The 19,964-nt window shown below is 31.3% G+C and overlaps 1 long non-coding RNA gene across 1 annotated transcript; it reads left to right on the plus strand.

Moving 5' to 3' along the window:
- The first annotated feature begins 1,379 nt into the window (after positions 1 to 1,379).
- LOC145269405 (uncharacterized) lies at positions 1,380 to 12,926 on the plus strand. The gene is made up of 3 exons (XR_013865031.1): positions 1,380 to 1,670; positions 9,234 to 9,346; positions 12,429 to 12,926. It is a non-coding gene; the product is annotated as an uncharacterized LOC145269405 (long non-coding RNA).
- Positions 12,927 to 19,964: the final 7,038 nt, after the last annotated feature.

Consider the following 19,964-nt stretch of genomic DNA (forward strand, 5'->3'; position numbering starts at 1 on the left):
CTGAGCTAGAAATATTTTATAGTAGGTCAGATATCCATGAGTATTGCAAAGTAATTGATCTCCTGAAATTTATTTTGGAAAACAATTTAAACGATGTTCTTAGTGAAATCACAAAACCCATAAAAATTATCTTGACAATTCCCATGACTACATAAGAGATAGAACGTTGTTTTTCAACTCTGAAAAGAATAAAAACTTTTCTAAGGAACACCATGGGTTGCGAAAGACTAAATGCACTTGCAGTGCTTTCAATTGATAAAAAAGTTCTTCAGCAGTCATTCAGAAGTTAAGGAGAAAATTATCAATCTTTTCTCACAAATTAAAACAAGAAGAATGGAGTTTACTTTCAAATGAATGTAATAAGTAAAATATTTAAAATATTTACATCTATTTAGGATTCCTTTAAGTTATTGTATTTTTATACGTGTGCATACCTATAAATTATGTATAATTTTATGTTTGTTTTATTTTTACACAATATTAAAAAAATAGGTGTTTTCTTTAGAACAGCACCCCCACTAATCTTAGGCACGAGCCGCCACTGAAAGAAACCAGGTTTTATCTTTCGTTTTTTTCCTCCTTCGTGGTACGGGTTCAAGCTTGCCTTCCTATTACCACTTTTTTTCTCAACATACACTTCCAAACACCCGGGCAACGCTGGGCTGAAATGCTAGCATATATAAAAAATTTAACGTGTCTGTGTGTCTGTGTGTCTGTGTATGTATATTTCCCTACGGAATAACTCTGTCAATTTTCGGTCTAGAGACTCGAAATTTGATATACCGGGTACTGAGATTTCGGAAAATCTTTATGATCGGGTTTTGGCCAGAAATTTGGCTGTGAAGGTTAAAGTTCAACAATTTAACCGTTGAGAACTCTACCAAACTCCTCCGATAATTTTGTGTCTAAACACTTGAAATTTTAGATATAGGTTCATTGAACATGATCTAACTTAATAACTTAATTTGAGCCCAAAACAATAATGTTAAGGGGTCATAATAGGGATCAAATAATAAAAAAAATTGACCGTTTTTTTTTTTGTTGTTGTTTTGTTTTTTTGCTTAACATACACCTCCAAACACCCGGGCAACGCCGGGCTTAAATGCTAGTGAAATAATAAAAATCAATATTCGTGAACTCTTTTCGAATACATATATTTATTTACGTACATTTAAAAATATTTTTAATGTATATGTAAAAACATATATTTTAAGGAAAAAAAATATATGTGAAAAGTTGACTACATAAACATTTATTTTAAAATGTCATTGTTTAACTTTGTAAAAACATTCAATATGTTTAAAATTTAATATTCATTATTTCTGTGTTAAAATATCTTTGTAAATAAGCATTTAAATATTATGTAGTTGACTATCATTATCTATTTCCTACGACGTGGCAATGGCTCGAGTTAATTAAGATGCGTGACCGCCAATAATTTTTAACAGTGAAACAATATTTTGTAATTTGAGACATCGCAACAAATTAAAAAAGAAATTGAAATAACATTAAAATGAAAAAATATTTTAATTTTCTGCGAACTTGCTTTTCCGCTCGCCATCTTAAAATGTTGACTTCCAATCGTCAAACTCGTTTCTAAATTAAGAAACGATTATAAGATGAGTATCTTATAATCGTTTCTTTGTTAAAAACAGATTGCCAAACAAAAAGTGAGTATTTATTAATTTAATTGCTTTTGAAGCATTTTTTTTTCTTTTTTTATTTTTTACTACATTATGATTCCCTTTGTTTTACGACAGGGGCGCGTCCAAACCATTATGATTCCCTTTGTTTTAATAAAGAAATGTCGTTACTCATGCACTTATTGATCCGTGCTGAAATACTAACGTTATTATTTAAAAAGCGATTCTTAACATGGGGAAAAACATAACATAAAACTTTAATTAAACGTGGAAATACGATTTAAAAAATAGCGCGGGTCGTCAGTAAGTGCATTCATTAGCACTGAAATGTCAACGTTTCATGATTGCATATAAACGAAGAATGGTAACGTAGAAATCTCGGTGTTTATGTTCTTTTGTTAAGGCGCTATTTTAAAATGTTTTTTCGGGTTAAATTCAAGTTTCACGATATCTTTTTTCGGGTTTGTATTACTGTACACATAGATTCGAAAAAGTTGTCAAAAAATAAATATACAACAAATAAATGTTATCAAAGGCAAGATAAGTTACTTTTCTACCAAACTGGATATATTTTTTGTGTTTTTATTCAATGTAACATGTTTATTCAGTTCGAAAACCATACAGTGTTTAGCGATGTATTGGAACATTCAAGATGGCGTCTTATTCTCTCTTTAACACGGTAAGTGTGGGAAAAGATGTTATAAATAAAAAAAACCCCGATAAAATACTGTTAAAAACTCGCTCAATATATGTTACCGTGACATAGGTTGACATATATTCGGCGGGTTTTTAATAGTATTTTGTATAGTTTTTTTATTTATAACACCTTTTTCCATACTTACGGTGTTAAAGAGGGTGTGAGAGACGCCATCTTGAATTTTCGAATACATCGGTAAACACTGTATGTTTTTCGAGCTGAATAAATATGTTACATTGAATAAAAACACACAAAATATATCCAGTTTGGCAGAAAAGTAACTTATCTTGCCTTTGATAACATTTATTTGTTATATATTTGTTTTTTGACAACTTTTTCGAATCTATGTGTACAGTAATACAAACCCCTTTTTTCTTATTAAATTGTTAGGTGGAGGCACAGAATAGTCACAAAACACCCTCCCCTAACGTGTTGAGAATGACTTCCAAAATAATAACGTTATTATTTCAGCACGGTAAGAAAAAAGTGCATAAGTACCGAAATCTCTCTAATCGTGTTTTTATTGTTTGGTTTTATTTTTAAAGTTGCTTTTTTTTTTTCTCAAGTGTCTTGAAAATTATTTTCTTATTGAAAACGTCGGAATTACCTGACACATTATTACGTCCTCAAACATATTTCCAAACAGCCCAAAATAGATGAAATAAAACAAAACGTTTTAATGCTATTCAGCGAAAATGAAACATTTAAACTTTGTTGTTAAAAATATCAAAAGAATAGATTTAACTTGTTAATAAAATTTTCAATGTTTATAGGAAATGTATTTTTTTTTTTACTGAAAATGTGGGAAATGGTGGAACAAGAATAATGATCCTGACAAAAAAAAAAAAAAGAAAATCAACAGGAAGTGTCTTTTCCTTCACTTAAAAATTCACCAAAATTCAGGAACTCAACCAATTTTAATTACGTTTTCTGCATTTATTTATTAACACTCGCAGAATATAATAAACATATTTTTATCTTAGTAGAAATGTATTATTTTATGTAAGCGAAATAACCATTTTCTAACTTTTTAAGTACTAAAAATGCATTGATTTATTTTAGTTTTTGATGAAGATATTGTAGATGTTAGAAATTTTTTTTTAAAAATATTTTTTAATATATTTTACAAAAGACACCAAAGTCCTGTAAATATGGAAGACGTTGTTCTACAATTCATTGTTAAAATCCACTCCAAACAAAAATGGCTTTTTCATCTCTTCTTATATACTCTTGAGGGGGCAGATAACTCACTGGTACTTCCTGTACAAATGTCAGATAACTTCTACATATTATTCCAACACATTAGTCGATATTTTTCCCCCACTACATTCCCCATGCTCTGACCACAGATTAAATATCATGGTCATTTTTGTGTGCACTAGAGAACTTGTTCAATTTTCTATGCCTTTGTGGTGACAAGTTTCTTGATGCTCTTGTTCTGTGACATGAAGATTGTCTTCATGATGGCGGACTATCTGTGTGTGTATATCACCCTTTGTTGCTCTCTACTTCCTCTGTGGTATAATCGATTTCGATTTCTTCTTCATCAGGATCGCCAGTCCTGACACATTTGACATTTAAATGTAAATATATTGTTAAAAAAAACAACAAAAAAACAACGATTAATGAAAAGTGAGACTCAATTATATTTTCACATCGTGGATAACCAATTAAATGCAAATGTCTTGCTTTAAAAATAAAATACAAGAGCAGGTGCGTTGCGTAGGTGACTATGAGAATATCTGCAATAGAAAAATAGTGTAAACCTGTTTCTGCTATTGTGACTTTAAGTTCATTCTTTCAATGCTGACTCTACCCACTCTCCTATGACCAATGCTATGCTGTTGCTATCGAATATTTATATCAAATCCTTTTAGTTTTTACCTATATTCAATAAAAATATCTTATTCCAATCCATAGCCTTGTCTAGTTGTTCAAATATATCCATATCGTCTACCGATCACAAAAATATATAATCACATTCAGTATTGTCAAAGCAGTCAAGTTAAAAAGATGTTATAAAGAATCCTGGATTTCAGAACGTTCTTTGCTTGGCTTCTACTTTAACAGGTATTACTCAACCTCTAACATTAGTGTAAAGAGCAACATTTTCCTATAAAACATTGCAAAACTGATAGTAAAAATTGTACTTCTTAAGTAAGCCCCAGTTTCTCGAAATGCAAACATCTAAGTTTATTGAGAATAATTTTATCTGTCCTATCAATTTGTGCTGTCAACAGAAAATTTCAGTATTTATAGGAATATTTGATTTTATCATTGAAATAAACAAGCGTATGGTTGCGAGAAAAATACAGACGACCGAGTAAGGTTAAATATATATTTTATTTCTCACCAAATCAGAGATTTAAGGCGTTGTCGTTATGATGGCCGGTCGGGCGTTGAGATAAACTTGTCAACGATTAAAATTCTTTGGATTTGGTTGGGTGCGGGGTGGTGATGGCAGAAATGTGCCGTAGCCTGTCCGGCGATCCTAGTTAGCTGATGTCGCTTAGCGGGGTTGGTGAGGGGTGATGATTTAGTGTCAGCCGGAGAAGGAAAAGGAGCTTGTATCAGGATTGCAGGTGAGATGGTAGCAGTGGGCGATGCTGGTTGTGCGTAGTGAGCTCCGAGTATGATGTCACTGGAGAGGGGTCGGGTGATGGTTGAAGACGGAGCATGTTCACAGCGCGCCACGCTAGGGTCAGTCTGTCAGTTGTCGAAAAGGCTGGTATTTTTATAATGATGAAGTGGACGTAGTAGGGAGCACATAAAGTTTTTTTAATCGCTGGCTTAAATTTGCTTCATGATTGTTTGTTTTTCTTGCTGTAATGTGTTGTAGTGAACCGTCTGTTTTGTGTATGTATGCATGTGGTATATCGATTTGAAGCTAATAAAATTGTCAATGTAATCTAGTCAGTGTTGTACGGTTGTATTGTTATGTGAATTATATATTGGTGTTTATATGCTTAGGAGTTGCGTTTGCTGTGATGTTTGTGTTTTGTATTTTGGTTTTGTCTTTTGCTGTACGGCTTTCTGTGGCAGTTCTCTTTGTTGAAGTAAGGTGCGAGTTATTCTAATTATGTGTGCATCTAAAGAAATGAGATTTGGTGTTGTCATGTGAATTTATTGTGTTCATTTGTATTGTACCGACGAACTGATTTGTCCTAGCGTCGCCATTGCTAGTTTTTGGTTTGTTCATGAAAATATGGTGGGATATGCGATATAACATCAATGGAGGTATATACATAAAGGGAGTACATCTGCACAATCCTACAAGTTCGTCGGAGCACATTCCAGTAAAATACTTATAAAACAGGCACAAGGATGCAACATTGTGATGATGGGACAGAGGTTGGGATTTGGTTTTAAAACAAGGCCTCTTTCGACTTTATTCGTTTACTCCCCTCACCCTTTGATTTTATCCTTTGATTTTTTGTGCTGGCTATTCGTTTCTGTTGTTGAATAGAGACGAGAGAAAAAGAACAAAAATATTCGACGAAATTGAGCAGCTTCTTTTTAGCAATTCAGTTTTTTTATGATCTGTATGTACAAGCATTCAAATCATTCAAATCAGCATTGCACTCCATCTGTCAAGTACGCAGCATGAATAATATTTTATCATCTCTGCTAAAACCGACTATATTTTCTGAATATTTAAACAATATGAAATGATGTCTATATCTTCATTGGTTTTATTCTTACTCTTTAAATTACATAAGGATAGATTATTCCTCTTAGAAACAAATACCAAGATGTACAACTTAAATTACTGAAAAAAATTCTTGTTCCTCATTTTTTACTAACGATCTTTTAATAACTTATCAGTAATATATTTCATAGCTGCTTCGACCTCCTCTCTATTTCTCGTCTTTGCATTCAGCTTTTGATCCTTCTTACAAAAATGTCACTTATCCATTGAGTTCCATCCAGTTTCCCTGCCATGCAAATAAAACAAGTTGACTGATGTCAATTTATCGGTCTAGTCTATTTGTGCCAAATGCAATTTGTCAACAACAAATCGACAACTTGTGATTTTATCCAAGAAAATGATGAAGAATATCTTGGCATTCACTGGTTCCTTTGCATACACATTCTGTTTCACTTACTTTTTAATTCTTTGAACAACAGAATTTATGATAATAAACCATCTTGCTGTCCTAAACATTTACCAGAAATAGTTCATCTTCTCCTGTTTTGCTGATGTTTTCAGACAAGAAATCTAAAGAGAACTTGAACCAGTCAAACTTCCTGCAGATTCATTTATGTTGTCGTCTAAAGCCTATACCCAAGTTTGACATACGACATTAAACTTCCTACCTCATATCTTGTGGTGTATTTTTTCTCTCGTTTTGAAATCTGCAGAAAAAATTTGATAATACTGACCATGAAGGCAAAACCAACGAAGCAAATCATTATTGTTTATTAGTTCTGCTATTCTGACAATATGCTTTTAGTAGGAACACGACTATAACGCCTAAAGGATATTCATTCATTTAGAAAACTACTGTTAACCTGTTCCTACAATTGTAATTTTATTTAACTCCTTATACACGTCTACTACTAAGGGCTATACCCTTGAAAATCACTGTTACTATTCCTCTTTATTTCACTCTAAAGAGTTTGTTGATTAACTCTCAGTTTTATTAGAGTTGCAAACTCGAAGTATTTTGACAATACAATCACTTCTAAGTATTTTCTCTTACAGATTTTCACTTAGGATTTACGCTCACAAATTTTCTCTTAGTTTAAAATGTCCTTTTCTAGCAATCAAGAGATTTGTTGACATTCATCAGTAAACCTGATTTTTTTCTGCCATTCATACTACAACACAATTCACTTTTTGTTTGGGAGAAAAAACTAAACTCAGGTAATACGCATTAATTTTGCTTAAAAACCTTCTGCTAATTATTTGGCATGAAAATAGTTTGATATTAAAAGTTACCTTAATCAGAAACCTCATAATAATGACTAGAAAGAAAAAAAAACTAGAAGTAACTCCGATTGTATCGAGAAGTAACTTCAGATTTCTATTAAATTCTTGTAAAAAATTTCGATTTAATTTTTCGCGTTAATTTTAATACATTTTTAACAATGAGAAATCATAATGCCTCAAGTTTTCTTATTGTGTTGAACTAAATTTATTTGATCTGTTTTACAGACTTATTCCGGAAAATCATATATCTATAGGCCAAATTTTCAAGTATAGCTCCGTGACCTTAAAAGAAAAAAAGACTGCTAAATGTTTAAATGATTTCTTGAATTAAATTAGAGATTATTTGATTTTCAATTATTATTTTTACAATCAGATTTATAGTAACATTCTTGCAAAAAGACATGTAATTCAATTTTTTTATGTTAAAATATATTAAAAAATTATAATTCTATGAATATATTTTAACATAGTTCCTCACATCTTGTATTAAATTAAAAAGATTTAATTTATTATTATTACACACTATAAAATTTGAACCACATATACATATAGCCAAAATTTATTTGAATACCATAGTTTTTATGAATGTTCTAATCAGTTTCAACATCACAAATGTAAGGTTTATTTTTTTGTGTTAAAAATACAAAAAAAAACATTTAAATTTTCTTAATACATTTTTATTAGGCTGATTGAAAAATAATGTCGGTTTTTGACGTTCAACTTCAAAAGATCATAACTTTTTTCATAATAAATTTTATTAATCGAAATAAGAACCTTTAGAATCGACACATTTTTGCAAACAAGAAACAAGTTTATTTATCTCATTAGCATAGAAAGCCGGAGTTCTGAAAGTGATGAAGTCATTGAAGGCTGATTCAGCATCCTCTCGGCTTTTGAAGCATTTTTCGCACAGGAAGTTGTCGAGATGCTAAAAAAATGATAATTAGTGAGCGAGAGGTCTGGTGAATATGGCAGATGAGGCAAAGCCCAATTCATTCAGCTTTATGAAGGTGGGTTAGGGTTATGGAGGAGAATTGATCCCTTCATATTGATCAATCTCAGGCACATATATTTGAGCTTCTGGTGCATTTTGTCAATTTGTTAGCAGTAGTTCTCTGCCATAATCATTCCACCCGGATTCAAGAAGCTGTGAGAGATCAGACTGACTGCAGACCATCAAAAAGTCACCAAAACTTCTTTTGGTGCAATTTCGGCTTCAGGAAATATTGTAAAGCTTCTCCAGCATCCAACCACTGTGCTGAACGTTGCTGGTTGTCCTAGAGGATCCACTTCTTATCACACATCACAATTCACTCGGGAAATTGGTCGTTTTTATTGCAGAGAAGGAGTGTAGAAGTGATTTTTAAAAAATTATTCTTCTGTTCATGCGACACTATTTTATCCAACTTTTTTGACTTCTCTAATTGCTTTAACTGGCAAAAGACTGTTGAGTGGTCAACTTCTCATGTGGTTTGGCGAGGATTGGCTTCAATTAAGGCTTTCACATGTTTGTTATCAACCGCAGTCGGCTGGCCCTGACTATCTTCATCTTCAAGACCCTTGTCATCATTGTGAAATTTCTTGAACAATATTCGTGAGAGGTTTCTGGGTCAACTACATCATAGAGGTGTCTTGGCAGCTTTTCAGCCTAGTTTAAACTAGAACAAGAAAATCATGTTGATTTGAATGTTGTCCATGCTGTTGAAAAGCCTGAAAAAATGAATGAAGAGATTGAGAATGGTTACGAATAACACGATTAGACAGAGCAAAAAACGCCCTTGAAAATTGTATATAACATGGCTATATACATCAAGGAATTAATTTAAAAATCATATATAAAAGTAAGATATGTGAGAAAACGATATTGTTTTTGCACCAACCTAATAACAATGAGAAATTAGAATTCTTCACGTCTTTTTGTTGTATTAAACCAAAATTATTTGACTTATTATTTTTGCAGAATTATTCAAAAAAATCTAAACTGTCTATTTCTATTGGTGAAATCCTCAAGCATCGCTTCATAACTTTTAAAGAAAACATACTGCTAAGCTTCAAATATTTTTTGAATAACAGGTAATTATTTCTATTTGTCAAATGTTTATTTTTCATTATTACTTTATTGATTATTTTAATTGTGTGAATTTTATTTTTATGAATTGTAAATGTTTTTAAGGTCAATTAATTTAAACACCACAAACTTTATGCGTGTTTTGCCCAGAAATTAGACTGTAATATTTTTTAAATAAAAAGATGGAACAATGAAAATCTTAATAAGATAAAGAAAAAAAATAAAAGTGTTATATTTTGAATTTTGGAGATAGGGATTGATAGTTTATATTTATTTATATTTTTAGAAATACTTTTCTTATTTTGAGTATTTTCACAACGTTTGAAAGATCTTACCTTTAATCTTTTTTAAGTGTATCTTGAACTTGGGGATCTTTCTGTTGAACTCGGAAATTGGTACTGAATTTCATGAAATCTCCATAGTTCATTCTATAGAAAAAAAAAATCAGAGAAATCACAATTGTCAATAAGTGGCCCTATTGAGATAGTTTTAACTTCTGCAGGACGGCAGTCAGTGTATTATAATGCCACATCAACAGGTCTTAAAATCTGTAAATCTGCATTGTATGTTCTATAATATAAAATCCTTAAATCGTCAATGTTTTTCCATAATCATGAAATCTTGTGTTTTTCATGAAATGAAAATTGGAATAACTATATTATATTTTTTCTCCATCATGATATCGCCTTAAAAATGTAAATGTGTTTTAAACTTCCTATTTTTATTTATATTTGATTATTCTATGATTTCTTTTTTAAAATAATTTTTTTGTTTTAACAAATAATGCAAGAAAAATGTATTCGCTAATGCACGTGATAATAAATCGACCATATGACAATATGATGATTGCAACATCTTGTCAGACGAGTGCCACTCCCTCAGACATATAAAATCCATGAGCTTAAATGCCTGAGGGAGTATCTATACAAAGATGATGTTACAGAGTCTTAGCTTTGTACGGCAGCTAAGTCTCTCTCTCGGTTCAAAATGTTGAGATCCAGCAACAAGCAAGAGCAAGATAGCCAGCAACAAATTAAACTGCAGACCCGCTTAATGCGGGTACTGGTCTCCCGCTTTATGGTTTTTTAAATCAGAGATTTGCTTCTAGAAAGGTTGCCTTCACCACGACTTACGGAAGACCTGTCCACCCCAATACACATATACACGCACACAAATATACACAGTGCTAGTTGGCTGTAGACCCAGAAAAAGAGTTCATTCACACTTTGGAAGGTCTTGTTTTTAATCGTTCAGGGAGACTAGCCGCCCTCCTCACCAAACAAGTCTGGTGGGGGAACCAGTTTAGTCGCCGGTGACCCGACCATGAGGCAGGTAGTACTGGGTTACATGGTACCAGTAGCATATGACATGACCTAACACATGTGACAATATACAATATTTAATACAGTGCTTTACTTGTTAACAATATTTAGTTATTAATTCATTAGCTAATGTATGTGACAATATACAATATTTAATACAGTGCTTTACTTGTTAACAATATTTAGTTATTAATTCATTAGCTAATGTATGTGACAATATACAATATTTAATACAGTGCCTTACTTGCTAACGACAATTAGTTATTGAAAATAGTTTAACACAATGCCTTCCTCAACATTTTGTATGCATACCGAAAATTCAACTGAAGTTCTCAGTAATATTTTTGAAGGTCCTGCTGTTTAATGCTAATCCATAAAAATTCTTCTGCTTTGTAATTGTCATTTGTGTAGTATGCCACTAGATACTTGGAGAGTAGTGGATGATTCAAGAAAAAATGCACTCTCCTTCTGGGAATAATCTTTGTGATGTCCTATTTAAGAATAGAAAATTATCCAATCTCCAAACTCTTTATGGATGCAGCTAATTAAAAGCATAGCACGTATCAGAAATATTGGTTTCATATGTGACACATATATATTGTAGACCAATTGCCATGCTAAACTATGATATAATAGGTCCACATTGATCCTTGACAGGCAATTTAAGGTAGGATAATCAAAGAGCAAAGATATTTGATCAACAACAGCTGCTTTTTTATATTTTTGGTGCTAAAATCAGTATGACAATTTTCAGCATAAATAGTAACGATGAGTCAATAACACAGCAGACTTTTGTTTATTTCTGCTTGACGACAACCATCAGCATGAGGGGCCATTATGGGAGCTTAGGGCTTAGTTTATCATAAAATGCTATCCAACAATTCTGTATTGCTTTAATTGGACTGCTCTCTGTGGATATAGATGATTGTTCAGCTTGCTTGGTACCTTGGATTCTGAAACTGTTTATTCACTAAATTGGATTTCGCCTTACTTAGAAGTAGAGAATCTGCTGTTATTGCTTCTGTTTTCATCAAGGGATCCAAGCTAAGCAGGCTTTTCACAATAATCAGTTTATAAATTATGACCTTTCACTTGCCAACTCTATATGTCAGCATTCCAACACCAAAAATAATCAACTGAACAGTTTTGTTTAGCCAAGTCAAATGTTATCTTGCTAAATATGGCATAGGAGCACTAAGTGTAATGATAGAACTGTTGCATAAATTTGAGATGTCTTCATTGTTTCTGGCAAAAACATTCTAATTCATTTTTTTTAAATCAAAATCATTTTCAAAGAAAAAACACTTTTAATGCAGGCAAACATATGAATTAATAAAATATATTATGACATATATGAAAAAGTTAAAAAAAGCAGGGCAAAATAAATTCCAGATTTATTACATGCAGATTTGATATTTCTATTATGTCTTGTGAAAAAGATGAATGATTTTTTATTATTTTTTGCAGCATATCAGAGAAATTATGGTGATTTATATATTCTTCAATTTTTTTAGAATTTTTAAACATATATTCAAACATTTACTTGCATTGTTGAACAAAAACCATTGGAAAAATTGCTGGATTTTATACATCGAGAAACATTAATCAAAAGCTGTTGCAAAATAAAGATCATACTCATTCATTTTTTTATATAAATTATAAATTTCTGTAAAAATCTCATCCATTTAAAGAAGAATCATCTTACTATTTTGAAAAGCACATGTATGAAATTATTTTGTGAAATTTGTCTTTTTTAATTTTGCAGAATATCCAGCAATCAATACGATGCAAATTGCACACAGTTGAAAGCTGAAGAACAAATCATATCCTTCTGAACTACATGAGTTTTGTTTTACACAATCGCATTTTATGGAAATATATTTGGAAAAATCATAAAGAAAAAAATGAAAGTGCTCGTCTGAGCTCTATCTACAGTCCCCTCTCACCAAACTTTCACAAGAAACACTCGTATAACTAAAACGCTATCAATAATTTCCCCCACTGTGCCTAAACCAAAACTTAGAACTGTACACCTGTGGAACTGTCTTCCGTTTGCCTGCTTTCCAGCTGATTAGAATATGATTGTCTTCAAGTCCAATGTAAACAAGTTCTTGATGAGCCGTTCCACTTAAGTTAAAAAATTTACAGAATTTCCATTACTAATGATTACTATATTGTCTTATTGACTACTGTACACTCTTTAACCCTTATCCTCGATTGGCATGTGGGCCTTGATAATTGGTGATGCCTTTGAAAAAAAGAATATGACTAATGGACTAATTTACCCTTTCATAAAGGTAGTGAATAGTAGAATAATAAAGACTCATAAGACTTGTAAGGACTATCTATAAATGATTTATATATAACCGAATTGTGAGAATTTATATACAATTTGTTAATACATAAGGTTTAAATATCATCTTATAAAAGCATAAACATTCACTGGATATATGTCTATAAATGTTCAGTATTCATCAATCAATATTCATCAAATATTGATTTGATGTTAATTCTTTTGGGTTTATAGTGAGCTGTAACACAGAGGAGCATACATATATATAATGTTATCACTGACATTTAAACATGAAATGTATAAACATTTACTGAATCTATCATATATATTCAATATTCATCAATCTCTATCATAAACTGTGTATGTAATTCTTCTATTCTTAGACTTATTAAATATGGCACTATATAAAATAATTAAATATGATACTAAGCGGAATACTTACTGAAAGTGCTCGTCTGAGCTCTATCTACAGTCCCCTCTCACCAAACTTTCACAAGAAACACTCGTATAACTAAAAACACTATCAATAATTTCCCCCACTGTGCCTAAACCTAAACTTAGAACTGTACACCTGTGGAACTGTCTTCCGTTTGCCTGCTTTCCAGCTGACTAGAATATGATTGTCTTCAAGTCCAACGTAAACAAGTTCTTGATGAGCCGTTCCACTTAAGTTAACAAATTTACAGAATTTCCATTACTAATGATTACTATATTGTCCAATTGACTACTGTACACTCTTTAACCCTTATGCTCGAGTGGCCTGTTCGCCTTGATAAGTGATGATCCCTTTGTACGAAAAAAGAATATGATTAATGGGCTAATTTACCCTTTCATAAAGGTAGTGAATAGTAGAATAATAAAAACTAATAAGACTTTAATAATGAGCTGCAAAAACGGTGGATTTGTAAAGACTATCTATAAATGATTTATATGTAACCGAATTGTGAGAATTTATATACATTATCTAAATACATAAGGTTTAAATATCATCTTATAAAAGCATAAACATTCACTGGATATATGTCTATAAATGTTCAGTATTCATCAATCAATATTCATCAAATATTGATTTGATGTTAATTCTTTTGGGTTTATAGTGAGCTGTAACACAGAGGAGAATACATTATATATATATATATATATATATATATATATATATATATATATATATATATATATAATGTTATCACTTACATTGAAACATGAAATGTATAAACATTTACTGAATCTATCATATATATTCAATATTCATTAATCTCTATTTATTTGATGTCTAACATATTGAAAAACGTTTTCATATTAAATATATTTTATGATTATATAAAAACAAACATTTTACTGACAACTGTTTATGTATTTATCCTACTCTTGGGTTAAATAAATGGGACACTCGGAATTATTATCGCAAATTCAAATAACTAATGTACTTTTGGGTACATATGACAAATATACTCATGAACCTTTTAGTAGATGCAGTATTAAAGACATCAAAATTATTAAAAAGAAACATACTTATATGGAAAACTTATATGAGGCACTTATTATGACCTGCAAAATGATCAGTTTTGTAGAATTATCAATTAAAATAGACAACAAATTATATATATTTAACTGAAGTTTTAGATACTATACATTGCGTTATTTACATATGTGAATAAACAGGCATTGATTTATTATATATTTTCTTATTTGATCGATCTATAGATCTACATAAATTATCAATTATATTTTAAAACATAATTTATATTTCTCATTTAAACATGAAAAAATAACTGGAAATCAATCAAACTTAAACTGTTAAACAGAAATCTTTCTTATTCGTTTTGTTCATTCTACAATATAAAAATAAGAAAAATACAAAGAAATAAATTCAACTGAAATTCGTAAATAGTTTGACTTTGAAAATGAACACCAAATCAGATACTGGAGAGAAACCTTATTCTTGTGAATCATGTGGCTCTTCTTTTTCACATAAACACACTATGTTGCAACATATACGAACACACACTGAAGAGAAACCATATTCTTGTGAAGTATGTCATTCTTCTTTTAGAAGGAGACAACATTTGGTCCTTCATATACGAACACATACAGGAGAGAAACCATATTCTTGTGAAATATGTGATTCTTCTTTTACAAGGAAGCACAGCTTGGTCATTCATATGCGAACACATACTGGAGAGAAACCATATTCTTGTGAAATATGTGGTTCTTCTTTTGCAGAGAAACGAAATCTGTCACACCATATAAGAACACATACTGGAGAGAAACCATATTCCTGTGAAGTATGTTGCTCCTCTTTTACAAACAAACACAGCTTGGTGATTCATATGCAAGTCCATACTGAAGAGAAACCATATTCTTGTGAAATATGTAGCTCCTCTTTTAAAAGGAAGCACAGCTTGTTCATTCATATGCAAACACATACTGAAGAGACTCCATATTCTTGTGAAGTATGTGGCTCTTCTTTTACACTAAAACAACATGTGTTTCAACATATGCAAAGACATACTGGAGAGAATAAATAAAGAAGAGTTTATAGACATGTTGATAAGGGAATCGCTTCACTTCAACTAGGAAAAAATTAAAATGGCTGCCCAAGATCAAGGCTTGATTACTAATGCTTTTAAGAAAATGAGTGGTCTAAGCATTGACAGCAGGTGTAGGGTCTACTACACAGAAGTAGAGAGTGTAAGCCACCTGAGATCTTATTGTGAAGTTCTGTTGGGGGTAGCCATTATGCACCAATGAAGTGTGTAAATATCTCCACTGTACGAGCTGCAACAAGTTGAATATCAAATTAAACACATCTTGGGAAAATATACAAGAAAGAGCAATCGGAAATAAGTCATAAACCATCCACTATAACTATGTAATTCCTACAGCTGCGAACAAAGAAAATGGAGCTGCAAAACCTGACACTAAGAACATAAAAGAGAAAGAAACAACCTTAGTAGAAGTTAGTGACCCCAATAGTGCTTAACAGAGCTTAAAGAGAAAAGATACCGAAATACCAAGATCTTTTAGTTGGAATATCTGAGTTCGTGGGTGAATGTTTGGCATCTTGTAAGATGTGGACAAACTAATAAGAAAATTAAATAAATGAAAAACCATATTGTGACGTATGTTGCTCTTTTACACCGGAACAGACTATGTTGCAACAGATACGAACACATACTGGAGAGAAACCATATTGTTGTGAAGTATGTTGCTCTTCTTATACAAGAAAACACAGCATGGTCATTTATATGCAAATACATACTGGAGAGAAAGGGAGAGAACTTGAATGCCTACTAGACACTGTCCTCAAGTGTCTAAACTCTCTCTGACTAAATATTCAAAATCACATAGTATTCACTGGCCAAATAAGATCTCCTCACTATGTCTAACCCACATTAGCTTTTACGAGGAATGGTGCCTCTTCTCCAAGTGATGTTACATCAAGTAATAGCACGAAGCTGGATACTCCACCAGCCCCACGTAGTGGGCCCTTGGTTTCTGAAAACTTCAACTGAAGTAACATTAACAAAAGATGGAAAACATTCTTGTGAAGTATGTGGCTCTTTTACGAACAATATTTGGCAATCCATATGCAAACGCATATAAGTAAATCCTGACCAAATATTCGACTGAAGTAAAATAAAACATAAGAGAGAACACATGCTTTTGTTAAGTGTGTGGCTCTTCTTATGCGAACACATACTGGAGGGTTTAAAAGAGCTGAGAGGGAAAAGATAACAAAGGGTCAAGACGTATGTATTTCATTAAACGAAATTGGAAATGTTTCAATTATACAAATCATTATAGGAGTAATTGGAATTTAAAAAGTACTTACCAAGTAAGCCAACTGCAAGTAAGATGCAAACGATTGTACTGAAAGGGACGGCTAGAATCTCTTAATAAAATAGGGGTAAATATCAGACATCTGGTTAGATGTCCCACCCCATAGAAAAAAAAGAAGTAGAAAAATTAAAAAAAGAGAAACCAGCTTCTTGTGAAATATGTTAACAAAGATACAAAATATATTGAGAACACATACTAGAAAGAAACCATATACTTGCAAAATATGTTGCTTTTCTTTTATGAAAAAAAGGAATTGTCACGATATATGCGAGTGTATACTAAAATGAAACCATATCGTTTATTTTTGTCGTCTTTTTCATAAATAATATACACTACCTGCAAATACTTATTGTAAACAATATATTCTTTTATAAAACTTTTATTTTACAGACACACATTATGTGTTTTTTCTACCAAATAAATATAATATTCTCATGTTACAAAGCAATCATGTATTGTTATAATACATTTATGTTGAAACACTTATTTTGCAGTGTGTGGCCGCTTTAAACATATGCAAACACATATTCCTGTAAAATGTTTGGGTTTTTTTACACAAAAATAAAGTTGCAGCAGTCATAGGAAATGATATATGTAGCGCTGCTTTTTAAAACAATTCAATATGCTGTAAAATATGAGATTAGAGAAAAATCAAATTTTATTTATTCTAAACATGAAGATTAAATATGAAACGATACTTGAATGATACAGAAATATTGTGATTATCTTTGATATTTCCAATAAAACCTTATGTTAGGAAAGCAGTATATTGAAATTTCAGTAATTATCGACTCAACATTAATCATAAAAACATTTTTTTTAATTTCTTGAATAATACATTATAGTACAAATTGTACATAAAGGAACTGTTTGAATCCTAAAATGATCTTTCAAATAAAATAATTTGATAGTTTTCAAAGGAACAACTGTTGATTCATGTGTTAAAATACATTAAGAATAAATAATCTTAGCCAACTTACAAGACTAATGATAAATTTGATATTCTATCATTATAAAGCTGAATAACTTTTTCAATCAATTCAAATGTTCTTATTACTTCAGAAATTTGTTTCATTTTATAACAAAAAAAGATTGTCATTTGGATATTTCATAAATTGGTGTCTGATCGTTTTGCCATATAAGAAACAAAATTTTACTTTATTAGAAGAAAAGATAAGTTTTTAGATGATATTTTCAAGTATGTTTTTTTTTAATCTTAATGAAGAAATAAAATATTTCTGAAAGTGCATGGAAAAGATGCATTTTTTCTATATTGTCGGAATTAGCATACCGACGAGTAGTGGGGGGGGGGAGAGAAAAGACGACTTAAGTCTTGCAATGAAATGTCGACGTTGTTTACAAGCAGTCTTTCTTTGTAAAAGTAACAAATGGGCAACGATGGTCGAAGTGTAATTTGTCTAAAAGACAGCAACAGCTACTACAACAACAGTAGAGCGGTCACTCCTTTTATCTTCTCCAACTCTCAGTCAACGAGATTCACGCGTGACTGGAATGTCTATTTAACTTGTAAGGAATAGGCATGCAGGTTCTTTGTTTAACGGACATCACAACTACCAGCACCCCTTTCTTCTCCACCCACCTCCCCTCGGCAAGTCAACCAATTAAAAAGTCTCACAATATGTATTTGTGTCTGTTCTATCTTCAGATATTTATAATGTTATCAAAATTAAACGTAATACTTTAACGAAATTTATTGTCATTGTAAGCATTTTGGAAGAATTTTTAGTGCATATGTAAAACACATTTTGTAGAAATTAATCATACAAAACTGAATAATTATTTGAATGAAACAAAAATATGGATACTTTTTTGCAAAAATCGTTCGTTTTATTACAGAAAAATACTTTCGAATAAAATATTTCGATCATTTCCATAAGAACAACTTCATGTGTTAAAATATATTTAGAATAAATAATCTTAGCCAACTTAAAAGAGTAATAATTAATTTGATATTGAATCAATCCAAAAGCTGAATAACTTTTTCAATGAATTAAAATAAGTAGTGTTTACATTAGAAATTCTTTTGATTCATCACAGAAAAAGATTGTAATTTTGACATTTCGTAAAATTGGATTCTGCTCTTTCGGTCATATCAGAAATCAATTTTTACTTAGAAAAACACATAATTTCTTGAATCATTTTTATTATACATTTATATATTAACACAAAAATATCTCGCAAAAGGCATAGAAAACAAATGCAGTTTTTGTATTTGCATTTGTTCTTACTTTCAGATATTTATAATGTTATCAAAATAAAATGCAATATTTTTCAAGGAAATTAATTATTTGTACACTATATAGAGAAAGCGGATTATTAGCATGAAAGCAGTGTTCATACTAATGATATTGCATGGAAAACGTGTAGTTTTTATTCCGTTTTGTTGGCTGTTGGAAATAAATAGCTGGTTTATTCTATATAGCAAAATAAAATGGTTACTGTTGCCACATCTGGGCAGGAGCTGCTAGAAAGGACTAATCCTGCCTTGATAGAGTTCAAAATAGACTTCGTAGCGTCGTAGGAGACGTCCTTTTCTCCTCCTTGCAACCTCTATCGCACAGAAGAGATGTTGCGAGTTTGTCTCTGATGTATCGTTATTTTCATGGAAAGTGTTCAACTGAGCTTCAATCTATGGTGCCCCCTCGCCAAACTTTCACAAGAAACACTCGTCTAGCTGTAAACACTATCAATAATTCCCCCCACTCTTTATCTGTGCCTAAACCTAAACGTAGATTCCATGAACAAAGCTTCTTTCTTAGAACTGCACGCCTGTGGAATTGTCTTCCGTTTTCCTGCTTTCCGGCTGACTACAATATGGTTGTGTTCAAGTCTAAAGTAAATAAGTTCTTGATGAGCCGTTCCATATAAGTTATTAAATTTACCAAATTTTCATTACTAATGATTACTATATTGACCAATTTCTACTGTACACTCTTTAACCCTTATCCTTGAGTGGCCTCTGGGCCTTGATAATGTGGTGATGCCTTTGTAAAAAAAAAAAAAAAAAAAAAATACAAAATCGATTGGAAAATAATTTCGATATAAACATTTGGAAGACGTTTTTGGTGCATATGTTTAAACACATGTAGAAATTAAATAAAATACAAAGCTGACTAATTTGTGAATGAAATGAAATTATGAACT

The sequence above is a fragment of the Euprymna scolopes genome, chromosome 45 (genome assembly GCF_053919585.1).
Source record: "Euprymna scolopes isolate OS-2025 chromosome 45, ASM5391958v1, whole genome shotgun sequence".
In the NCBI taxonomy this organism is placed as follows: domain Eukaryota; kingdom Metazoa; phylum Mollusca; class Cephalopoda; order Sepiida; family Sepiolidae; genus Euprymna; species Euprymna scolopes.